Below are 23,578 nucleotides of genomic sequence, written 5' to 3'. Positions count from 1 at the left end.
AGTAAGTCAGCATCAGAACAAAGTAAAGGTATAAACCAATGAAAGTAAAAAAATCATGTTTTCTCACATTTAAAATGTATTATGACATCTATCAATACAGTTGTTCAAGAGGCATGGGCAGGAAAAGATGTCTATGTGTTGCTCTCCAGAATTGGGCCGTATAAAATATTTTTTAAAGACATTAATAAAACTGCCCCAAATAATGAGCTTGAAAGTGAGGTAAGATGTTTAAGTCTTTTTAAATGTTCTATGATTTAAATTGTAGATATCAAATGTCAAAGGGATGGTTTGGAGTAAAATCAACCTCGGGTCATTTGCACCATGACATCGAGCCAAACACCCCCCAGAAGTCTTTTTTTTCCCTTGCCTTATTAAACAATATTAAAATTAGAGCTTATTTAAAGTCCCTGTAAAGGCAATTCTAAAAAAAATTCTTAGAATTCATAACTGGTAGCCGACTGAGAAGGATATATTTGTGTAAATAGTTGTGCAACTGCGCGAACTTTGTTTTGAAGTTTAATGTTTGAGTTCCAGAGGAATTTGTGACTGTGTACCTGTTCAACCACATCAAAGTTTCGTAATAGTAAGTCCGTGCTTTTTCTCTTTTTTTTCTCTTGTTTGCTGACTGATGAGGGGCCGCAGTGCCGTAGTGAAACGGTGTTTGTACATATTGTAACCTATTTTTTAATAATAGTTGCAAGCAATCATAAAATACAGCAAGTTTTAAGCCCGTGCAGACCTCACTGCCATAGGCGCATCGTTGCACTATCTTGCTGAAATCGGAATGTTTGACGGAGGTCCTTCTCCTTAGTTACAGTTGCTGAGCTAGGATTGGACGAGAACCGTTAGAGGGCGGGGTTTTGCGAACGGTCAATTGTTAACAAAATATTAGTGCATTCCTGGAACTGGGCGTCTTTAGACTACTTACTTATGCATCGCTTTCTGTCAGGACTTTTAGGTGCTTTTTTCAACTCACAGAAGTGACGTCAACATCCATGTTAGCAGTAGCATTTGCCGTCAGGCAAGTGTTATTTAAATAAACTCCTGATGTACGTACAAACTTTCCAATGGCTCGTTTGATGAGTACAGAACCTACAGAATTTGTACTTCCGTAGAAGTTTGGTAGCATTCTGGGCATTCATAGTGAGTTAATTTACGAGATACATATATGGGGCCGTTACCGCCTGCACTAAGCCATACGGCTGATAACTTTAAATAAACTCTAATTTTAATATTGTTCAAGCAAGGGAAAAAAAGGCTGCTGGGGCGTGTTTGGCTCAATGTCATGGTGCAAATGACCCTAGGTTGATTTTACTCCGAACCATCCCTTTAACTTCCACTGCTAATCCCTTTATTGTTTTGCTTCCTTGTTTAAGGTTATTAATGCATACATGCGTCTTCTTGTGAGGCGTTTCAATACACAATCAAAAGAGCAAGCATTCCAAATTGACTCATTCGAAATGACCAACATTTGGAATGGAAACAAATCAAAATTAAAGGTTGGTTTGCTCAGGTTTATTTATGTACCAATATGAAACATCAAATTCAGAACATATTTCAGTCCTCTTTTTTGACATTCAGGTTAATCCCACATTGTACAAGTACCTCATTGGCATTGTGAATGACCACCACCACTGGACACTTGTGGTAAACAAATGAAAAAAAAATCAATTTACATGTGTAGGGGAAATATGACATGAATATTTATAATGAATTTGGAGCCGTTATAACAGTTAGGGTGTACTGACATATTTGGGGAATTCTTGAAAGAGTCTGTTTGAGATGTCTGGCCAACACTGTTTAAAATCTTTAAAGGTTATGCTGCCATCTCAAAGGAGGGCTTTGTTCCTTGATCCTCTGGGAGAAAGTTCTGCAAAACAGAAACGATGCCAGGATATGACAAGGTCTTTTAAGTTGTTAATAAAAAAAAAAGTGTTTCTGATGTGCATAACTCTTAACTCATCTCTACAGTATTTCTACAGTAAAATGAGTTGTTCCAGTATCACAATATTGACAATATTTTCATTTGTTAAGGGCTTTTATGCGACAAAAGGGATGCAATTTTTCAAGGTGGTCCTGCGATACGCTGCCTCACCCAAAACAACAAGATGGCACATCCTGCGGTGTCTTTGCTTTGAAAGTAAGTGATATTTAATAGATAATTTATGGCATTGTCCCAAACTGTCAATGGCCTAAAGTATGATCTCGGGAAACTTAATTAAGTTGCTAATTATGGTGTACATGGTCTGCTAATGTCAAATTCATGTTTTATTTTACTTTACTTTACAATATTTCTTTTTTTGTGTGTTATTTTTCCTTTTTAGTTTGCTGAATTTGTACTTAGCGAGGAGCCAATTGTTTTCCTTAACACACCAGAAGGAGTGGAAGAATTGAGGAAAGCAATAGCTGTGACTCTTCTCCAAAACAGTGGTACATGTAATGTACAGTACTGGTCAAAGATTTGGAGACATTACTAGTTTAAATGTTTTTTTTAAAATGAAGTCTCCTATGCTAACCAAGCCAGCATTTATTGGATCAAATATACAGAGAAAATATTAATTTACATTTATATTTAATCATTTTGCATCATTTGCATTCTGGATCAGTTGCAAAGGCTTGATAGAACATGTCGGAAGGCCTGCTAAGAGAACATTACAATAGTCTAGTCTGGAGAGAACAAGAGCTTGGAGCAAGAGGTTGTGTGGCCTGCTCTGATAGGAATGGTCTGATCTTCTTGATGTTGCATAAAGCAAATCTGCAGGGCTGGGCCATTGTAGTAATATGGTCTGTGAAGCTTAAAGGAGAACTCCGGCGCAAAATGAACCTTGGGTGTAATAACACATTGGTACCGACTAAATCGTTCCCTTTGATTTGTTTTCATGATAATCGAATGTAAAGAGTTTTATCTCTAAAAACAGTTTAGCTTATAACGCTAGTATATGGGGCGTATAATAAGCAAAAAGAGATCGCTAGTTAATACCACTAACAAGGCTCAAATTACTGTCCAATGATTATAGGTGGTCTTGGAAATGATTGGCTGGAGTTTTTCGAGTCCTACCTGCTCCACGGATGATTAAATTGCTTAATTTTTATTTCAGTGCTTCTAACTCAGTGGCTGTAAGTGGGTTAGGAATAGGATTTTAAGTGATTTTGAAAAAATGGCCAAAAAAGAGAATTACATACCCCACCTTTAAATTATTGTGTTATCTTTACAGTCTGCTTAGATTAGTTTAGCATAACTTCTCCTGCTAATTGGATTTAAATATGATACATTTTGCAATTTATAGTGTACAATGATTGACTTAATGTACTTCTACATTAATAAGTCTTCTCACTACATCTTACTTGAATTGGTTATTTTAGATGACCTGAGCAATTTGTGCCATGTCTGTGGGGAGGAAAGTGGTGATACTGACTGGGTAAGTAGTTGCTGTTAACTAGTTTATGTTTTTTAATATTACTAACTGTCATTTAATCCATCAGTTGTAACTGTCTGTATAGTGCCTTGCAGAAAGTTATTGAGTTTTTTCTAAATTTCAGATAGCGTGTGACTGCTGCGGTCGATGGTACCACCAATCATGTGTCCAAGGGACATCAACAGTTCACTTTCTGTGTTATGCCTGTAAAAGTTAAACAGACATGAAGGGAAAAACACATTTGTATACCCTTGTTCTTTCAGTTTTTATTTTTATTTTTCATTATTCAAACAATGGATAGTACTGTACATAAACAAAAGTATTTCCTTTTCTGTGAATAATGGAAAAATGCACTCAGGTATTACCCTCCTGAATAGCAGAGCTGTCTGTATAAATCAAACTTAACTTTAATAGAATAAAATGTTGCATTGAACAGTATTGCTGGTGTAGGTGTATCAGACTCATTTTAGGAACCATCTGAGTATTTAGAGAGAAGAAATAGGGGGGTATAATCCAGGCAGGGGGGTAAAAACGGGCCTGCCCAAATAATACCCCCCTAATAACTAAATCTGCCCATGTTAATACAGTGAAATGTAGTATTTTACACACAGTATTGTAGGTGTATCAGACTCATTTTAGGAACCATTTGTGTATTTAGAGAGAAGAAATAGGGGGGTATAATCCAGGCAGGGGGGTAAAAACGGACCTGCCCAAATAATACCCCCCCCTAATAACTAAATCTGCCCATGTTAATACAGTGAAATGTAGTATTTTACACACAGTATTGCTGGTGTAGGTGTATCAGACTCATTTTAGGAACCATTTGTGTATTTAGAGAGAAGAAATAGGGGGGTATAATCCAGGCAGGGGGGTAAAACGGACCTGCCCAAATAATACCCCCCTAATAACTAAATCTGCCCATGTTAATACAGTGAAATGTAGTATTTTACACACAGTATTGCTGGTTTAGGTGTGTCAAACTCATTTTAGGAACCATTTGTGTATTTAGAGAGAAGAAATAGGGGGGTATAATCCAGGCAGGGGGGTAAAAACGGGCCTGTCCAAATAATACCCCCCTAATAACTAAATCTGCCTATGTTAATATAGTGAAATGTAGTATTTTACACACAGTATTGCTGGTGTAGGTGTGTTAGACTCATTTTAGGAACCATTTGTGTATTTAGAGAGAAGAAATAAGGGGTATAATCCAGGCAGGGGGGTAAAAACGGGCCTGCCCAAATAATACCCCCCTAATAACTAAATTTGCCCATGTTAATACAGTGAAATGTAGTATTTTACACACAGTATTGTAGGTGTATCAGACTCATTTTAGGAACCATTTGTGTATTTAGAGAGAAGAAATAGGGGGGTATAATCCAGGCAGGGGGGTAAAAACAGACCTGCCCAAATAATACCCCCCTAATAACTAAATCTGCCCATGTTAATACAGTGAAATGTAGTATTTTACACACAGTATTGCTGGTGTAGGTGTATCAGACTCATTTTAGGAACCATTTGTGTATTTAGAGAGAAGAAATAGGGGGGTATAATCCAGGCAGGGGGGTAAAAACAGACCTGCCCAAATAATACCCCCCTAATAACTAAATCTGCCCATGTTAATACAGTGAAATGTAGTATTTTACACACAGTATTGCTGGTGTAGGTGTATCAGACTCATTTTAGGAACCATTTGTGTATTTAGAGAGAAGAAATAGGGGGGTATAATCCAGGCAGGGGGGTAAAAACGGGCCTGTCCAAATAATACCCCCCTAATAACTAAATCTGCCTATGTTAATATAGTGAAATGTAGTATTTTACACACAGTATTGCTGGTGTAGGTGTGTTAGACTCATTTTAGGAACCATTTGTGTATTTAGAGAGAAGAAATAAGGGGTATAATCCAGGCAGGGGGGTAAAAACGGACCTGCCCAAATAATACCCCCCTAATAACTAAATCTGCCTATGCTAATATAGTGAAATGTAGCATTTTACACACAGTATTGCTGGTGTAGGTGTGTTAGACTCATTTTAGGAACCATTTGTGTATTTAGAGAGAAGAAATAGGGGGTATAATCCAGGCAGGGGGGTAAAAACGGGCATGCCCAAATAATACCCCCCTAATAACTAAATTTGCCTATGCTAATATAGTGAAATGTAGCATTTTACACACAGTATTGCTGGTGTAGGTGTGTCAGACTCATTTTAGGAACCATTTGTGTATTTAGAGAGAAGAAATAGGGGGGTATAATCCAGGCAGGGGGGTAAAAACAGACCTGCCCAAATAATACCCCCCTAATAACTAAATCTGCCCATGTTAATACAGTGAAATGTAGTATTTTACACACAGTATTGCTGGTGTAGGTGTATCAGACTCATTTTAGGAACCATTTGTGTATTTAGAGAGAAGAAATAGGGGGGGTATAATCCAGGCAGGGGGGTAAAAAACGGGCATGCCCAAATAATACCCCCTAAATCTAACGCAACATTAGTGTTTTCAGACTGGAACAAAGACGCCATCGACGCGTTATCAAAAGAGATTGCAAGGGACATGCCAGTCTCCTTTACGATTAAGGTTGAAAAGCAATTCATTACGTTTCTGAGTTTATACTGCCATCTACAGGAAAATCCATAGATTTTCTTCAATTTTAACGTTTTGAGTAGGGATCAGTGAAGCATGTGACCGAACGTTGCCATCTACCGGAAACACAGCGGTACTGTCCGCGTGCACGCGAAGGGGGGTAGTCTCCAGCCGGGGGGTCGGAATTAGGCACAACACCGGCAAACGACTCCCCATTCTGACGTAATATGACGCGGTGGTGAAAAAAAAGCGCTTTTTCAACACGGTCAAGGAAACTGTCACGTTTTCTACTAAATTTGTGCCCTTATGTCTGGCAAAACAATTTTTAATCATGCATTTACTCTTCATATGGTATTTTCATACAAGGTTATATATTAATTCTGAAAAAAAAAAAAACCTGCAATATGCCCTTTAAGCTACACGGAAGTCCCATAAGTGAATAACGAACACTGGACACTTAAAAATGTAATATTATATTTTAAACGTGTATTTTAACGAGGAGGTAAGCTTCTTATTTTCCTTTCAAACGGCAAATCACAAAATAAAACATTTTCATTACTGCCACTACTGCTTTCACTACTGCTACCCATTTAAATGCTTAGGATGTTTGCGTTGTAAGAATGTACAGGGAGACTTTAGATTTTAAAACGGTGTCTCGTTAGGCAATGTTTTTCTCAGTCAAATCATAAAAAATCCTATTGTTTCAATAGAACGCCTGAGATCACCATACTGTCTATGGAGATCACCAGGGAATCCCAATATGGCGGCGCGGTGGCTTCACTGTTTATGACGTCATGAGCTATCCAGTCATTCTATATAGATCAGTGGCCTTAACCCTTGTGCGCTGTTCGGGGGCTTTTTGACCCACATTTCTAATTATGATAATTATGATAATTTGACATGGTTTAGTGTAAGATTTTTGCACATCAATTGATTAAAAAAATTCAATAAACAGAAATATTTGTTGTGGATGCAATGCTTTTTAAAAACTTTTCCTCTGGCATGCTGTGTTTTAATGTTTTAACTAGAGATAATTGCTTATCATGATAATAGCAGATTGTCCGAGAAAATAGTTTTGTGCAAATAATGCACAACAAGGTCTATCTGTTTTCATTAAAAATATAAATCAATTAAAAATACTATTTGGCCAGTGGAAAAGGTTGAAAAAACTTCCTCCAAAATGTATTTTACACTATTTGATTTATTTATTAAAAAACAAGGCAAGGATAGGCTACTAAGTTATTTGTATTAATGTAATTTGACTGCACATCCATATTTAATATTTTCCTAATGTCTTGTACCGTTAAACATGTTATTATGTGGATGAATAATCATATGCAAATGATATTCAGATAAGGATATGCATAGTAAAACTAGGCGTTGTAAGCTCCATATATGGTAATTTCGGTAGAATCCTTACTAAAAGTGTATGTGCGCCCGAAAGCCAAAAATGGCGTACGGCAAAAAATATTTTTTTTGAACCAGAACCTGCGCAGAATTCACTTTATAAATCCCAGTCAGCGGAAGACTGTGCACACATGCATCTCCTCCCCGAAATAGCCTTACAATGCAGTTTTACTATGCATATACTCATCTGCATATCATTTGCATGTGATTATTCATCCACGTGATAACATGTTTAACGGTACAAGACATTAAGAAAATATGAAATACGGATGTGCCGTCACATTACATTATTTTAAATTATTTAGTAGCCTATCCTTGTCATGATTCTAGTGTGTGTTCCCATCTTGTTCCATGTTTAGCAGCTCCTCGTTATGTTTAATGTTTATTAGTCTCCCCAGGTGTTTCCTATTAGTTACGCCCTCTTGTTATCTTGTTTAGCTTGTCTACCGATGTATTTAATTGTCTAGTTTCAATCTTTGTCAGTTCTTAACATTGTTTGTTCTATCCAACTCTGTTGAGTCTTGTTCCTGAGTCTATTTGTGTAGTTTTAAGTTTATTTAATAAAGGAATGCTGCATGTGGATCCTGCTTCCTCCTCTGCTTTTATTGAGCGGTTCGCCATTTACTGTGGGCGGATGAGGAACCCTGCAAGCTCACAGCATCCCCTAAGCCTGAGCCAGTTCATGTCATGCCCTCTTTGATGTTGGCAACTCCAGTACTCACACCGCTCGCCAGCACGCCAGAGCCTCATCGGATCCGCCCTGTCATGGCTGCCAGTCCAGAGTGCCGAAGTGACTCAGAAATTGCCGTAAAGCAGCACCTCTGGCAGTATGAACATTTTTTAACGGATTTTTAGAACAGATAAGTAAACTTAAAAATGCAATTTTCAGCTGAGTGTATTATCTTAGCCCACCCCTTTTGAATGAAACTTTCAAATTACTTGACAAAAAATTACATCCTGAGAAAAGTGGATTCTGGGGGTGAAACCCCATAGACTCCCATTCATTCTGCACTCGCCTGCGAGCGCCCCTGCATGCATGGACAGAGACGTGTTACTGCAGCCAGTCCAGAAATCGGAAGTTTTACGCCCCAGGCAGTTTTACGTCCCTGTTGTTCCTGATGCGTCCAGTAGGGGGATATACTGCGAAATAACATCATTAAATCGACGCTTTTACACATTACAGTTTTTTTCAGTCGCTAACAAGCGTTTGTCCAACCAGTTGTCATATTTTCAAAACTCTAAACACAATTAGCACAGCATCGGTCTTTTGTGGCCATACCATTAACACATTTCATGTCATTTTCAAACAATATGCAGTCAGTGAACACATTTCCACAATGCTTACATTTTCTTAACAGACAAGCTATAGCCTACCTCCCAACAAAATGATGGATTGTTTTTGTAGTATTTACGAATGTTAACACACAACATCCCACAATAGCAAAAACAATATTCCAAACCTTAGATACAGTATAAAAAACCTCTGCATCTGCAATGATCAGTTCAAAAACAATATATCTCAGCTGATAATAAACAAACAATTGAATAATTGACACAGAGCTGATTTATGTTGGGTAAATTGGTCCAACCATCCAGACTGGCTTAGACTCAGTGGCAGGGTTTTTTTTTTCTATTACATTGACACTTATACAGTAAAAGGAGGAGAAGGGAGAAGAGCAGGCCCAGTGAGAGATGCTGTGAGCCAGTGGATCCTATAATACCGAGCGCATCCTTGCCTTTCTCAATGATCTCCACCAGCGCCTGGTTCCAGAGCAGTGCCTGGTTCTCATGAAAACATGAGGACCTTTGTAATTACCTGGGACAATGTGCTTTCCATCATTCACAAGCAATAACAACATGGTTTGAAGTCCACCCAAGACTGGTAAGTCTCTTCTTTCCACCCTATTCACCTTTCCTTAACCCCATAGAGGAGTTATTTTCTGCATGGAGGTGGACGGTTTATGACCATCAGCCACATGACCAGATGTCCCTCCTTGAAGCCATGGATGCTGGCTGCAGGGACATCACAGTTCTTGATTGCATCGCCTTGGATAATATCAGATGTGATGTTGATGAAAACATGTGGCCTAACCCTGAAGATTGCAGAGATTAGATACAGTAATCTTGTGCTTTTTTTTTGTACAAAAAAAAAAAAGTACAAAAAAAAGAATAATTTAATTTTGAGTCAGATTTCCAGTGTTTTGCTAAAGTTAGTGAGTGCAGAGAAAGATGTGTTCTATTTTGAAATGAAGAGTTAGTATAGCCTATATTTAACAAAATGTGTTTTTGAGAAGAAAATTATCCATTTGGCCAATTGTGTTTTGTAGGTGTGAGTTTGTGTTAAGAGTTTAGAAAAAGTATCTGAAGTATGGGTAAGCGCTTGTTAGCGATTTAAAAAAACTGTAATAACCTGTCCATAGACTTGACAATTTTGTGTTTTTTGTTAATTTAAATATAAACGTTACAGTGTAGATCTGCACAGATTAAAAGAGAAAAATAGATGTAGATATTCAGTCGGGGTTCACTCTCTTCACTCAGCCTACAGAAGACTATTTGTTTTTAGGAATTGAAAAATTATTAATACACATAGTTGGATCAACTATGTGTTATGACAAGTAATGACCTATTCACCATAGGTTTTTATATGGAGACTGAGTGAAATATGTTGTTGTGAATTTATATAAAGTTACATTTACAGTAGATATTAACCATATTTAGCCCATTAGACATACTGTAGCCTACCGTGTAATCATACAGATCCTCGGTGAAATAGCTGATGAAATATTCTCTATTGGTCCTCATACAGCTACAAAACAGTGTAGCATTTTATGAAGACAAACACAATTTAGCCTATCCCTTTTCTAAAATTCCAAGGGCCATTTAGAAGAAAGAGACAATATTGTTGTTCACATTTTTTTTTTATTAACACCATTTATGAATCATAATGACTCCCCTATGGTTCTACACTCTTCTTTAACTATTTTCTATCCTCCTGTCAAAGTGCTCCATCACTGATAAAAAAAAAAAAACATTCAAAAAGTTAAAAAGGACATCCATGGTGAATTTGATCTTGTCACTGTGGGTGTGTTGCCCAGAAGGCATGTAAGGTGAGTGTGGATTGCATCAATTTGCTCCTGATCTTCAAAGTACAACGGCACAGGCACTTGTTGGTGGAACAATAGTGGAAAAAGTGTCAAGCCACTTTGATTCCTTTTGGCCACCGATGATGGACTGTGAAAATGACATTAAAAACATGTCCATGTCTGTCTCATGGTTGGTCCAGAAACCATGTGGAGTATGTTTTAATGCAAGGAGTAAATAGGGTCTTACCAGAAGAGGCCATCTCACGCAAGCTAAATACAGGCAACAAAAGAAAATTAAAAAGAAAATGAATTTTAAAGTGAGTAGAGAAGACTAGGGGCAGCTAAACCTACACGTGGTAAAATAAGTTTAAGTCAGATAACATAAACCTGACCGTCAAGAACTTTTTGGTAAATTCTGGGCAAGTTTCATCTTCATAAAGACAGAACCATCCAATGTAATCCTGATTTTAGAATATTCTCCCATTTTTTCTTCTTTTAAAGTTTTAAGTTCTAAAACAAATAATATCATTGAGTCTGTTGTAAAGAACCTTTCATTTTTTATATTGACAAAATGTAATATTGTATTGATTTGTGTAGCCTAATTCAATCTCTTTTGATGTCCGTATTCCCCCCTTTTTTGGCGTTAATGTGTTGTATCCTTTCATTTGCAATACAAAATAAATAAATGAATTAATTAATGTAAAAAAAAAATTAAAACGTACCTAAATTCGTGTCGCTGTATAGCCACCCCTACTGGACGCATCAGGAACAACAGGGGCGTAAAACTGTCAGGGGCGTAAAACTGCGTGGGGCGTATTCGTATAACGTTATCTAACTTACTTACCGGCTCCAGGTCTGCAGCCTCCCTCTACTCAACTGGTTTGGGTGGGAAAATCACGCGTTTGATACACTCTCACTGATTCGAAACACAAGATTCGTTAAGTTTTCAGCAGTGTTCGAAATTGCCCATCACTCCATACCAGTCGGTGGCGGTAGTACGCCATTTCGTTGTTCGTCAACCGCCAATAAAATCTCAAAAGAAGAACGCAACCTGGTACGTCACATCCTCTACTAGCAGTAAACAGGAGGAGACGGCTAATGAAAGGTACTTTATAATATCAAACAAACAATGGGTTGGTTTCACTTTAACAAAATGGTTATATAACTGGTTATGCATAGGGCCAAAATAAGCAGTGTTGGCTATCTATCGAAGTTTGGTTGGAGCTTCGATGCTATAGATTATGATTGTATTGTATGGAGCTCCTATCAAGTCAATTGAGAAATTAGACTGAATACAACATAGAGCTTTAAAAATCTGTATAGGAGTTATGGAAACCCAATAGGTGTCATAATAGAAGCCAATGAAATTCCATTTGAATTGCGAAGAATTTAGCACTTTAGCTTTTTGGTTACAACTGCTCTGCTAAAATTATTGGGCGTTTTAAAAGAATGTTACAATCGTATGTAAGTATTGAATATTGGTATACGATAATAATAGTGTTTGGAATGAAAAATGTATAAAATAGCAGCACACATATTCCTTGAATCAATGTTCATAGAAGCAATAGAAAAGAAAAAAGAAATGGTAAGTTAAATGGTACATTATTTTATATTGTCAAATAGATATATCTATTTGTTCAGGGCTGGGTGATATGGCCAAAAAATTATCATAACATCTTTCATATCAGTCGATATCGATAATTATCACAATAAATGTCATATCTTTTTTTCACATGTGTTTTTTTTTTAGTGAAAGTTGTAGAAAGCAGACAGTTAATTGTGGGTTTTATTATTTTGTTGTCAGAACATGACAAACAATATTTAAAACATGTATGATAAAATATAGTTTTTCTACATTTTCAAAATATGCATGAGTAAACTTAGTTTCTTTATGTTCAAATGGGTGATATTGTTTCAAATCATAAAATAGGTTTGTGGTCCCTGACTGTCATGGCACGAATCGCAGAAGTACATTTATGGTCATCAACAAAAATTTTAACATCTGATTTTTTTTTTTAACAAACATGTTTAAAGGGTAAAATGTAACTGACTTTTTGAGTTAGGACTCTACTTTTATTAAAATGATCTTTTGGTCATCCATAGTATCATACATTTAAAGCCTGGAACACACCAAGCTGACGCCGACAAACTAGTGCTGATGAAAGTCGACTGTGTTGTCGCCTCGCGTAAAAAGCTGAACACTTGAAGATTTCCTTAATAGCCTAAACAGATGCTTTGCTCCCTTCAAACTTAAGTTGTCAATGTTTCATTACATCACTGTTGGAAAAAACTCTTATCAGAACAATTGTTTACCTTTTATAAAGGACATTTTCCACCTAATTATATTAAATGTATGCTCCATCTTTCATTTCAATTTTTAAAATTTGATCAATACATTCAATTAGAAGATACTAGGCTGTTACCAATCAAATAATTTACATGAAAAAATTACAACTGTATTAAATGAGATTATTTTTAATATTTTTTGAATATACAAATAAGGAATGTTGAAAAGAATGATACTTTGAAACTAAACCACCAGTAGGTGGCGGCAGGCGACCCTCTTAATGAGCTAGTCATTCATTCAAACGATTCATTCAAATGGCTGATTTATTCAGTAATGAAACATGGCTGAGTGTTCCTGTGAGATGCGCTGTGGTTCTGCTTTGATCTTTGTTTGGAACTATTTTCGCTGCTATAACAGAACATTTAACGTTTTCGGTGATTCCCTTGTTAATTTTTATATAAAAAAGTGATATTGCAAATTGTTTTAAACGGGATTTGTCCGGTTGGCAAGCCAAGTGTACAATTCTCTTTCACTTGTCCCTTAAAAAAAAAACGCACGTGTCCCGGACAAGCGTAAATGTCAAGCCCTGATATGTTTTCCTTGAATGGTTTTCCTTGAAGAGAATTACGTTGTTGTTAGAGGTCGACCGATTCATCGGTTTTGCCGATTAATCGGCACCGATTGTTGACTGGTGGAACTATCGTTATCGGCAAAAATATATACCGATAGTTTTTCCTGGTTGCGTCCATTGCTGGAGCGGCTGAGAAGCGCACGCTGTCATTCATTACACAGTGTAAGAGCTGAGAAGGGTCTGCCGGCATGATGCAGTACAAGAGCGGCCTCTAGAGGTGTAATAAAAACTCGTGCCTCGTGTTGTTTATTTCGACACGTGATTCTGCGTGCTGCACTGAGAGCACATGCTGCGTGGAGAGCGCTGACATCAGATGCGCGTTTAAAGCACCGACAGCTCAAATGTATGTATACAGTACATTTTGTCATATCATTATAAAGTGATTAATTTGTTGACTAAATGCTGCATTAGTAGAGAAAGAACAGCACAACAGTATGTTTGTTTGCCTTCGAGGCTGAGAGGACGCTAACATTAGTAGTACCTCAAGCGGTTAAAACACTGACAAACATAAACGTAAGTCCGACCCGAATGTTTAATGTCACAATTGTTACCTCTATTTGCATTAGTTCATATCCAGCTGGTCACTTTTATGCATTAAATATGCAGAGAAGTTGCATATTTAAAGCTAGAGACGTAAGCAAACTGATATGTTCATACAGCCGACAGAAACATAAACGAATCAGAAAAGCATTCGATTTCGGTTATTTATTTTTTTCATCTTCACTTTAATACAAATTTTGTTACTTTTTTATTAATTAAGTTGGCTTGAAAAGAACAGTTAAATAGTTACATTTTGAATGTAACTAGTTTTATTTGTTATTTAGACTATTACTTTTTGTTTCAGTTTGAATGAATGTCTTTTATTGACTTAAATATTTATTCACATTTATATATTTATTTCATTTAGCATGTTTTCATGGTTCAATACAGTTTTTTTTATTTTATATAATATAGTTCAGCGCTGTTTTACTTGGAGTGTTATGTTTGTTTTTATCCAGTATCAATTTTAAAAACTATCGGTTCATTAATCGGTTATCGGCAAGTATGGCCCAACCTAGCTATCGTTATCGGTAAAATCCACTATCGGTCGACCTCTAGTTGTTGTACTACAGCTAGTTCAAAACGCAGCAGCTCGAGTTCTTACCAGAACCAGGAAGTATGACCATATTAGCCCCGTTCTGTCAACACTGCATTGGCTGTCTATTAAACATCTAATACATTTTAAAATATTGCTGATTAATTACAAACCACTAAATGGTTTAGCTCCGCAGTACTTGAGCGAGCTCTTAACGCATTATAGTCCTTCACGTCTATTGCGATCTCAAAATCCGGCCAGTTAATAATACCTAGAATATCAAAATCGACTGCTGTCGGTAGATCCTTTTCCTATTTTGCACCAAAACTTTGGAACAGTCTTCCTACCATTGTCCGGGAAGCAGACACACTCTGTCAGTTCAAAGCTAGATTAAAGACACATCTCTTTGACCTAGCATTCACATAATGCATTATAGACTTCTACAACTCAATGTTAGGCTGCATAGATTAGGTCAGCCGGAACTGGGAACACTTCCCTTAAATCCTGATGTACTCGTTACATCATAAGAAGAATGGCATCTACGCTAATTTTAGTGTCTTTGTTTATCCCGAGGTTTTCCTGCAGCCTGCCGGATCCAGGCCGTATTCAGATCTGACGAAGGACCTTCGCCTGGACCCCATGTCAACACAGTGCTGAAGTGCCAACTAGCCTCTCCCTATGGAGGATCCCTTTACCACTCTACAGATAAAGCATTGTGGGAAATTCGCGTATCTTCCCCGTAGTGATAAAATAAAATTCTGTATCAAATTTATAGGCAGGACAAGTAGTTTGTTTAGGCTTGGTTTGTAGAGAATTACAAACATGCGCACATATATTCAAACGCACATAACTATAGAATTAATTCTTGATGCGCACGTGAGCGCCATCAGCGTTTCTCACAGGTTCACGTTTAAAGTCTGTTTAGAGAGAATGTGTCGTCTTAGCGGCCCCTAATTTAATAACAAATTCCTTTCGATGGAAGTGAATCAATCAAAACTAACTTTAGCTGGAAAATAACATTATTCAAGAACCGCTATAAAGTCAAAACAATCTGTTACCTTAAATTATACGTTTATCTCTGTAAAGCAGCTTTAAAACAATCTACGTTGTTAAAAGCGCTATATAAATGAAGATGACTTGACTTGAAAACGAAAGTAAAAGAGTGACAAAAATGTGTTTTATGTTATTTGTATGAAAAATAGTAGAATCAAGGAAACGTGCCTAACTTGTGACCTCTGTGTTTACCTATTATGAAAATTAAACATGGGTTTATTATAGTAAATGTATTACATTTCAAGGAGTCTTTAGTCAGACAATGGTCAATTTGTGGCTACTATGATTTTTATTACAAATTCTGCATTCGACTAAAATAAATAAATGAAGTCACATGTTTCCAAAGTATTTCTACGGGAAAATCATGATGAAAACAATGTGAATATAACGTTAATACAGTCATCAAATGAGACATCAACTCTGTCCTAAGACCGTAACTCGTTTGAGTTTGGAACTGAGAAAAATTACTAAATATTTTTAGTTGTCCCGCCTAATTAATTATAGGTAGGACACTGGAAATCTGGCATTTAAATGTTATAGTAATAAAAATTATCTACATAAAAAAATATTGAGCTTAAACTTGACTTTTGACCAGTATTTTAGTTACTGTACTCTGCATTTGTATTGTCAGCAAAAAGTGAGAAGTCATGCCAAGGCAAAAGGCATTAACTTCCACATTATCAATATTTGGTTTGCTGATCATCCCCATTAAAGGATAATTCCGGTATTTAACACCTTGAGTCTATATTGTAGTTTGTTTTGGATGAACAAGAGTGGTGGACAACATTTTTTTGACAATGGTTCCTCTCTCGAGTTTTTGACTATAAAAGAATTGGCCATGGACCCATTTAACATTGGAGTCAAGCCATGTCCGAAAATGTCATTAAAACAACCTTTAACATTAGTTTTCAAAACTGTGCAACTCACCGAGTGATTAGTGATGTTAGTTGATGTTCCAGAAACAAAAAGTGTTGCGAAATACAGTTTCTGTCGTGTTTTATTCGTCATTTTGTAAAATCCCATTGAATTCTGTTGAAGGACTGAGTGCTCGTTAATATAAATGCGCTACCGGAAACGGAAAGGGGGCTGTTTACATTTGGTCGATGTAGTCTTTTTGCTCGCTTCCGTTTCTCATAAGGCTAGCGAGCAGAGCAACTGTGCTCCAGGAGAGTAAGCGAAATAAACAAACAAAACCTTGAAAATATTGAAAGACGTGACCACTGACCAGTGCAATATGAAGTTGAACTCGACTGTGACCGTGAGTGTCCCGCGAGACATAAACATCGGTTATCACCATCAAGTGGTCGGGAGTGTGCTAACGCTTCAGATTCAAATATTGAGCGGAAGTTACACGGTTGTGAAGTGTCTGAAAAAATAGTTCCACAATAGCAAAATAAACGGATTGGAATCATATATTGCGACGATATATTGTTTATAATCATCAACGAACACCACTAACCACTCGGTGAGTTTAACAGTTTTGTAAACAAACATTATTGGCTGTTTTAATGACATTTTCGGACATGCCCATTGACTCCAATGTAAAATGGGTCATGGCCATGATTTACAATTACTTATAGCCATCTACTTATTGGTTGCATTCTGATGGCATTATTAATACATTAGACATGACAAAATACATCCATAGCGGTAAAGACTATCATCAATTGGTACCGAGAGCGAGTGGAATAAAACTTGCTAAGCGTGCATTCAAAATGATCACGATAAAACCGATCCTCGCGCACATTCAACCTGAGGACTGGTTTATAGCGGTGGATCTGACAGACGCATACTTTTACATTTAGATAGCACCCGTGATGAGGGCTTCCTGAGGGTGTATTCACACCAGGAAAGTCAACTAGTTCACTTGCTTTGTTTGGTGTGGTTCGCTTTTTCACTGCCCTTTTTGCAAGTGAACCAAAATTTGTAAACAAAACCACGTGTGCTAAAGTCATCCATTCTTTGGACAGACATTCTCAAGCAGGGAAAAGCAGGAAGTGCAAAAACAGGCAATTTATGGAGATCTTTCCTAGTGCAATTTTTATTCTTTTACTGATTTGCTGTTATCAGCTACTAACGCAATATGAAGAAACTTATGAGTATAATACAATGTCATCTATACAATGTTGATTTTGCGAAGACGAAGATGTGCTGCAAGACGGTTCTGGCATACTTTTCACTGATAAAGTTCTAAAATTATTAAAAACAAGTGAACAGTCAGTAATAAAATAATAACAAATACACAAATTTCTCTCTCTCTCTCTCTCTGTGCGCAGATAATGTGCAAGTCCCGAATTTCGCCTCTTCTTCTGCGTTTAAAATGATTTGTATCTAGATTGGCTAGACAAAACACGTCCAAATGATAAACGTTCAGTCTATGATGGTTAAATTTAGTAGTTAATCCGCGAATCCCATGCATGCCGAACAGTGGGGCAGCTGGTCCGTATCACAGATAAACAGCGATCCGTTGCACCATTATACAGGCATTTCATCACCCCAAATTACATAGTGAAAATCTGACCCTGTCAAAAAAGGTGCAGTACTTTCTGCAATTGGGTCGGTTCATATTCTCTCCGTAAACAAACCATACCAGAGTTCGTTTGGAACCGTATCGAGACCACCTCTTCAGCTGGGTCTCGGCTCGGTTGTCTTGTCTACACCCGAGTGCGATTGCTGCATTCACACCTGCCCAAAAGATCCAGACAATGCAAGCACTGAGATTCGTGTTAGAAGGTGTCGTGTTAGAAGGTGTCTATCTTAGAACTTAGATCTTAGTATCGTGTTAGAAGGTACCCCCCCCCCCCCCCCCCCAATTTTCATTGAGTTTGACCTGCCGATACAGATTTTAGCCGATTCTGATGTCATTTTTCTAACCACTTTACATCACACACAAATATATATATATATTTTTATAAAACACCATATACTTTTACCCAAACTGAATAAGAAAAACAAGTTTAAATGGGTAAATTTTATAAATATATCCAGGGCTCCAGACTAACTTTTTCCACTAGGAGCACAGTGGCTCCCAACTGAAACTTTAAGGGGCACAAACCACAAAATTTTGGAGCACACACCGTAAATCAACATACTAACCAAATATTCACATTTCTACTGATTTCCAGTGTATTACTAATAAATTCTTTGATAATAGATGCAGAAATTACTATTCCTTTGCGCTCGGATTTAACGTTACAGCCTCTGTTGATTCATTAACATGTCACCGCAGACTTTTCTTTCGCGACATGCTCTTGAATGTTTACATTGGCAAAACATAAATGAGTTCAGTTTAAACACCGATGGTAACGTCTGCAGTTCAGGTCTCGCCTGCGCTCGTGCGCTATCAACTCCCGGGTGATGACGGCGTAAATGACAGGTCATGTTTGAGCATTTAGCACTCGTATTGAGCAGTGTTTACAAAATGTAATTGTTTTGTTCACGTTTTTTTTATTATCGCTGTTGTAATGTATTATTTGGGAAGCCAGCAAATGAATTTAACTGGCACACTAGCCGCAGGTCGGAAGAACGAGTCAATAGTTCGCTTGCTTGTTGCTCAGACGCACATAGCAGGTTGTGATATTTGTCTCCGTCTCCTTCCCACAGACGTTTAAACGTGCGCTCGATTATCTCTAGGACCCTCCCCCTCCACACATTAGCCACTTACAGTGGTCATTCCCTATTGTTCTTGGATGTAAAATTCAGTCGCACACTCTCAAATTTTGGTCGCAAAATTTGACCAATTGGTCGCAGTCTGGAGCCCTGATATCTAGAAATATTTTTGAGTCTTCATTTTCTTTTCTAACATAGCCTACTCCACTTCTTGTTAAAACACACTAGACATGCAAATAATGTGCATTTTAGGCACTTTCTGTGTGAAATCATATTTATTTTGTCCATCAAAAGTGTGTTTTCACTTTAATTGAGCGTGAGCAGTGCACGAAACCCCCGCTTCACGCTCCTGCTGGCGGTGTGAACGCACTCATTGATTAACATGCACGCAGAAAAAAATATGCGCCGCTTGCGATCTGAAACGGCTGTAATTCACGAGGTTCTCTTTCAAGCATACGTTTCGTTGTCTCACTATTGGATACGCCCCTTCTGCGTATTCCTCAGAAGCCCTATTACATTACGCCAGCCCCAATTGGCCCACCCCTCAGTATAAGAGGAGCAACACAACGTCATACGACATTCAAAAACCTCTTCTCGCTTCACACCAGAAGCCTAGAGGCCTACAAACTTTTCTACGAACTTCTGGACGAATTATTGGCCACCATGCCGTTTTTCGCCTGGCTCCTTCGATTTGCATTCCAGCCGATTGTAAGGATTGTTCGACACCACGATGGCTGCAGCAATGCAGACTATCCCGGCTAGTGAGGGAGATTCTGTGCGACTCTGTTCATGCAGGAACAAAATTTCATGCAAGGACACACACCAGGTCTGCTTTGCATGTCTCGGGCTGAAACATGCTCAACTGGCGATCGAGAATCCCGGCACATGTGCAGGGAAACTAAACATTCCATGGCCTACCGTGGTAGCAGAGACTGCAAAGTCTCGCTATGAGGGTAAGAGGCTGCCGAGGCTGCACGACAGCTCCTTCCTGTTTTCCCAGGGCTCCTGGAGGAGGTCGCGGTTACATGGAAGGACAAGCCTTTTACCAGCAAAATGCCCGTGCTGGGTGGCTCCGTTCTTGATGTGGAGGGGATGGAAATGGAAGGCCTTCTCCGAATGCCCTCCATGGAGCCATTAGTTGCCGCGCACTTGCAACCGAAACGCATGGCGGCTTCAAATCCGACGTTGCCATCTAAAGCTGACCATTTTCAGTCGAGCATGACGGAACGTGCTTATAAAGCAGTCACGCTCTCTGTCAGGGCTAGGAACGTGATCTCTCTGCTAACTGCATACCAAGCGGAGCTGCAGGACGAAGTGTCCACCATGCCAGGTCAGACACACTGGGAAGAGATCGGTGTCGTCGCGGATCTCTCCCTGCATCTTCATAGATGCGCGGTTCAAGCCGCTGGGAAAGCCATGGCCACAATGGTGACCCAAGAGAGAGGACGGTGGCTTAATCTTGCTAATCTCTCTGACAGGGAAAAAGAAGCCATCCTGGATGCACCGGTCTTTGCAGAGGGCATTTTTGGCTCAGCTCTGACACTGATGGAAAGGAGAATGCGAAGAGGGATGATGAGGCCCTGCAACTCTGTATGCCGAGAAAGATACAGACTGCACCACCTCCGCCACCCCGACAGACCTTCGCACAAGCTGCGGCCCGCCCACCCCCCAACTTTCGCATTCCGAAACGGCAGAGACCTAACATGAATACAGCGGGTCAGAGTGGAGTGCAGGAACAGAGATCTGCTTGGCCTTGGAAGAACTATCCGCCTGCAGCAGCTCAGACGGCCCAGCCAGCTTCTCCACCTCATCCTAATCCCCATCTTAAGGGAGCGAGGAGGAAGAAGACTGTTTGACAGGGTATTCCCCAGGGAAGGGAGTCAACAGCCCCCCAGCTTGCTAGCTCCCGACCCTCAGTCATTCAGCGTTCGACAAGTCATGAGTTCCACTGTTCACAGATGTTCTGTGGGGAAAACAGCGCCCGGTTGGGCCAGGGGAAGCAGAGCGGTGAAAATGAAAAGACACGGTGCAGTGATCCACACCCACCCACTAGTCACAAGCACTTTTCATGTTCAAAATTCAATAAAGTTTTCACTGTACCCCCAGAGAATGTCGCTAAAAAACAATGACCCAAAAAATGTTGCAAAACATATTCACAGAACAAATTATAACATCACCTCGTGGAGATTTCGATCCCTTAGAGGTGATGAGCCACTCGGGCTCTGTCCAAGCGCTAAGTGCCCACGCATGCGCAGTAGAGCCCACAAACTCGATCATGACTCAGCCACACAATGGCACCAGACCGCTGCGAATAAACATTTGGCGAGAGTGCACACAGTCCCGCTGGGTATTAAAGACAATACAATTCGGGTACAGACAGCAGTTTGCCATTTCCCCACTCGCATTTCAAAGAGATAATTCATTCTCAGGTAGGGCTGGGCGATATGGCCAAAAAAAATTATCACGATAATTGGTTTTATATCAGTCGATATTGATAATTATCACGATAAATGTCTAATCTTTATTTCTTTCAAGTTTAAAGGCAGATTTTTTCTCCTAAGTGAAAGTTGTAGAAACCAGAGCGTTAATTGTGGTTTTAAAATACTCTTTATTGTCAGAACAAACACTTGCCAAACAGGTGAACATTTCACAAATCTGAGGTAGAACATTCAAACATTTGTCATTTTAACTTAACAAAATAAATATCTTTTTTGGAAAAGTAATTTCTCAGTTTCTGCATGTGCTATTTGTATGGGGCATATTGTCTTGATACTGGCACGTATCTTCAGCACAGTTTGCAGTGCAGGCTGCAATATTAATATTACATGTTTTGTCTCGAAACGCATATTTGACAGTGAGTTGACAGTAAATCTGCATCCTAACTCAAGCTAATACTACTATGTTCAATTTATGTTTATTAACAAAAACAGTAACATCTGTTAAAAAAAAGTAACGACCTTATTTTTATTTGGTAAAATCAATATTCTGACTATTTGAGTTTTATTAAAATTAACCATTGGTCATCCAGTATCATGCATTTAGATCATGATGACCACAGATAAAACTGGACATCACCTCACTATCATGGCAAAATTTAACTTTATGGTTTATATGGTATTTGTATGAAAAACAGTTGCCTAAATACATTATTAAATACTGTAATTATAATCCATTAGTCATTTTAATACATTGTCTACATTAATAATATAATACAATTCAATATGTATATTCCACATTTCATGGTGCATTTAATATTACTAGGCTAACGTTACAGTAAATCCATGGGTTAAGCGCTTCTCACTGGATCTCGTGACCGAGACCGATCAGAGTAAACGCGTCTGCTCTAGTGAGCTCGCGCTGCGCTGCCGTTTGGACTTTGAGCCGAGCGTATAAACGGTCCGTGTGGCGCACGCGCGGTTAAAATTAGTTTCGTTCCGCTTTTGGCGCATAAACATTATCGAACATTTATCGAACACTTGATATCGTTTTATAGAGAATTTATATCGCGATAATTATCGTTATCGTTTTATCGCCCAGCCCTATTCTCAGGTGAGGGGAGAGTTAAAACATGTTCTTCAGGACGAAATGTACTCCCTATTGAAGAAAAGGGCGATAAGAGTGGTCACGCCCGAGCAAAGCCACAGTGGGTTTTACTCGAGATACTTTCTCGTCCCAAAGAAAGGGACTCAAATACTTGAGGAAGTACAAATACTTGAGGAAGTACAAGTTCAGAATGCTCACTCATTCTACACTCCTAAAACTGGTGCGCCCAGGCGATTGGTTCACATCGATTGACCTGAAAGATGCATATTTTCACATAAAGGTATACCCGCCCCACAGGAAATTCCTGAGGTTTGCATTCCTTGGAGTGACATACGAATACCTGGTTCTACCATTCGGCATGTCTCTCAGCCCAAGAGTATTTATAAAATGTATAGAAGCGGCCCGCTCAGGGAAAAAGGCATTCGTCTCGCTACATAGATGCGTACTGTTTGGTGTCTTTCCGCACATGCCTCAGGTTATTGGGACTGATGGCCTCAGCCCTAATAGTTATTCCCCTAGGCAGACTGTTTATGAGAGAATTTCAGCGCTGGGTAGCGTCTCTGAAGCTGGACCCATTAAGGCACTCCCGGAGGAGTAGTGAGGGTGACGTCAGAGACCGTCTTTGCACTGCGCCAATGGAGACACCCAACCTTTCTGGTTCAAGGGATACCCATGGGCGTGGTTCAAGCCAGGAAAGTCATAACGACGGACTCGTCGTTGTCCGGTTGGGGAGGGCATTCACGAGGGCAGGATAGTGAATGGAAGATGGGGTCAGCATCTGAGCAATCTTCACATAACCTATCTGGTAATGCTGGCCGTGTTTCTGACGTTAAAGCATTTTTTCCCTTTTCTGAAAGGGCATCATTTTCTTGTGAGGACGGACAACACTACAGTTG

General features: G+C 38.8%; 2 protein-coding genes across 3 annotated transcripts in view; one reads left to right on the top strand and one right to left on the bottom strand.

Annotated features, from left to right (window-relative positions):
• Positions 1-23,578, bottom strand: part of LOC306989040 (uncharacterized protein) — a gene marked incomplete at its 3' end in the record, with an annotated part of 978,518 nt that overhangs the window by 369,585 nt on the left and 585,355 nt on the right. The gene's annotated exons all lie outside the window — the stretch shown is intronic.
• The window catches only part of becn1 (beclin 1, autophagy related), a 71,321-nt gene continuing 58,991 nt past the window's right edge, over positions 11,249-23,578 (top strand). Inside the window, exon 1 of one of the 2 annotated variants that reach the window (XM_079595535.1) lies at positions 11,249-11,589. The gene's annotated coding sequence lies outside the window, so the exon portion shown is untranslated. The remainder of the gene's footprint in view (positions 11,590-23,578) is intronic. The other variant, XM_079595536.1, reaches the window with a different exon arrangement.

Source organism: Phoxinus phoxinus (assembly GCF_949152265.1).
Source record: "Phoxinus phoxinus genome assembly, chromosome: 21".
NCBI lineage: Eukaryota > Metazoa > Chordata > Actinopteri > Cypriniformes > Leuciscidae > Phoxinus > Phoxinus phoxinus.
The sequence above is the reverse complement of the archived record's forward strand: the minus strand, read 5'-3'. Positions and strand labels throughout refer to the sequence as shown.